Genomic DNA, 2,614 nt, shown 5'->3' on the forward strand with positions numbered 1-2,614 from the left:
TGCAGAACCGTTGGGGGATAATCTTGGTCGAAATATATTAGTCTCTCGTTCAGAAGCACACTTTTCTTTCCCCAGGCCTTGCGCAGAATCTCTTCTTTGATTTTGTATCGGTGGAATCTGATTATTATTGACCGTGGCTTGTCTTCTCTGTCCCCGGTAGGTTTGGGGGCGAGCGCCCGGTGCGCCCTCTCAATACCAAGGTCCGTAGTTGGGGGGATCTCCAGCGTGTCACCCATTAATTTTTCCACAAACTCCACCATAGATGACCCCTCCGCTCCTTCGGGAACATTATAAATCCTTAAATTCTCCCGACGTGATCTCCCTTCTTGGAGTAATTTGTTTTCCTGTTGATCACTTTTATCATCTTGCCGAGCACCTGTTCCAAGTTTTGAACTTGATCTTCCACACTTTCGATCCGTGTCGCCACCTCTACAATTTTTTGGTTGACGTTGGCCAGCTCGGAGGAAATATCATTTAGCTGATGTTTTGTGTCTTTGCGAAAGTCCCGTATTTCTTCCAGAACATTCGTTAAACTTGCCGTGTCATCTGGCTGAGAGTTAGCATTAGCTCCGCCATCTTGTACATGTGTCTGTGAGCTGTTCTTTGTGTTTTCTTCATTTACGGGCTCTCCAATCGTGCTTTTTTTGTTTGTGTCCTTTTTCCCCCATTCTTGCCCCACTTACCAGCCGGAATATTCTCGAAAAATTTAATATTTGATTGTTTATCAGGGCGTAGTAGTTATTTTCCCGGAGGAGCTATCGCTTTAGGCTGCCATTCAGGGCGATGACGTCACCGGAACCAGGTTTGCAGTTTTCAAGGTGTATATTTAAATTGCATCTCTTACACACATGAAGATAAAGTTGTGAACACCGGCTGAATATCTATTATCAGAATCATTATAACTGTATTATAACTGCTACTGTGTAAAGGGAATACTGCTGTTAAAAAAACCTTATTTGTTTAAAGTGTTTGCAAACCAAATGTTATTGCACTTTTGTTCATATAGCAGTACTTTCAAGATAAAAGTGCACAATACACTACTTTTGAATTCATTATTGAACTTTGCCATAACAATGCGATTAATCACAAAAAATCCATGCGATTAAATATTTTAATCGTTGCCCAGGACTAATATATAATTATATGTATATTTATATATATGGCACAAAATAGTGCAAGTTAGATGTTATTGTAATGTTCCGGACCTTTGCACGAGGAGATTTTCTCAATCTGGACCTTTTGGAAATTGAATTGAATACCCCTGGTCTACAGCAATTATTAAATGCAGTGAGTGTATTTCAGCAGCCCAACTCTGATGGCCTTCCAGCGTTGCTGAAGCCATGAGTTGTGTGATTATAAACATCCATCTGTGCTGGTGCACTAGCATACAACCAGCCACACAGTCATGTACCTTTAATGCAGCACAAATATTTGAAATGCTTTTGTTTTTCTGAAAACCACAACAATATTAAGTTGAAAGGGAAAAAAATAGTTGCTTGACGGATTGGTTGAACTTCACTGACTTACCAAGAAGAGCTTCAAACAGGTTGCTTTGGAAAATCCCCATCACTCTCAGAATGGCAGTCTTGAGCTGCTGCTCCTCCGGCTTCTTCAGTTTAGTGCAGAACTCCTCCAGAAGCCCCAGGGCTCGAGCTGTGTCTGGAGAGGAGGGGCAGATAGGACAAGACAGCTGTTGGTGCTATAGATACATATATATATGTATATTTGTAGTATGATGTGACAATATTTGGTTTGATGATACGTTTAGGCCATAAAAAAGTACTTGAGCCCAGAGCGTGTAAATGAAGAGTGAGTAAAGTGAGTTCAGGTGGTTTACTGTCCTCTACAGCTGTACACTGTGCTACACAGACAACAGATATGATATATGCTCAAAAGTATATGGACACCCCAGCATTCCAGCTATATGTGACAGTTGAACATCATTCCAAAACCATTGGCATAAATGTGCTGTTCTAACAGTCTCCACTCTTCAGCTCAATATCACAGATTTGCCTCAAAGGCTTTATAATCTCTACAACAAACATCTTCTGACCTTTGACCTTGGAGAAAGAAAGACCCTGAGGATGCCCCTCAGGATGGACAGGAGTAGCTACATGTCATGTGTACAGAATGAAGATAACAGAGTTAAAACACATTCAATGCATCTGACGCAAATGATTCATAAAGAGTGGTAATAGCAGTAGTAGCAGCATTAGTAGAATTAAAAAATAGTAGTAATAGGGCCAGTAATAATATCAGAAATATGATGAATACTAATAATAACATTGTTGTGGGCTTTCCACCACATTGTGGAAGCTGGCAGCATAGATGTGCTAGCATTTAGCCACAAGAGCATTCAGGTCACTAGTGTTGGGTGGTAAGAGCTGGTTTGTAGTCATTGTTCCAGTTCATCCCAAACGGGTTCGATGGGGCACCGCAAACTACTACAAAAAACTAGTACGAATACAATAAGTGCAAACTAGTACGAATACAATAAGTGCAACAAACTAGTACGAATACAATAAGTGCAACAAACTAGTACGAATACAATAAGTGCAACAAACTAGTACGAATACAATAAGTGCAACAAACTAATACGAATACAATAAGTGCA

General features: G+C 40.3%; 1 long non-coding RNA gene across 2 annotated transcripts in view; it reads right to left on the reverse strand.

Annotated features, from left to right (window-relative positions):
* Positions 1–2,527, reverse strand: part of LOC116401253 (uncharacterized) — a 68,243-nt gene extending 65,716 nt beyond the window's left edge. The window contains exons 1-2 of one of the 2 annotated variants that reach the window (XR_004213987.1): positions 2,054–2,527; positions 1,528–1,659 (exon numbers count right to left, since the gene is read on the reverse strand). This is a non-coding gene — a long non-coding RNA (uncharacterized LOC116401253). Of the gene's footprint in view, positions 1–1,527 lie in introns of both variants that reach the window. The other variant, XR_004213986.1, reaches the window with a different exon arrangement.
* Between the last annotated feature and the right edge of the window lie 87 nt (positions 2,528–2,614).

This window comes from Anarrhichthys ocellatus, unplaced genomic scaffold, assembly GCF_004355925.1.
Source record: "Anarrhichthys ocellatus isolate YVR2014 unplaced genomic scaffold, GSC_Weel_1.0 scaffold296, whole genome shotgun sequence".
Classification (NCBI taxonomy): domain Eukaryota; kingdom Metazoa; phylum Chordata; class Actinopteri; order Perciformes; family Anarhichadidae; genus Anarrhichthys; species Anarrhichthys ocellatus.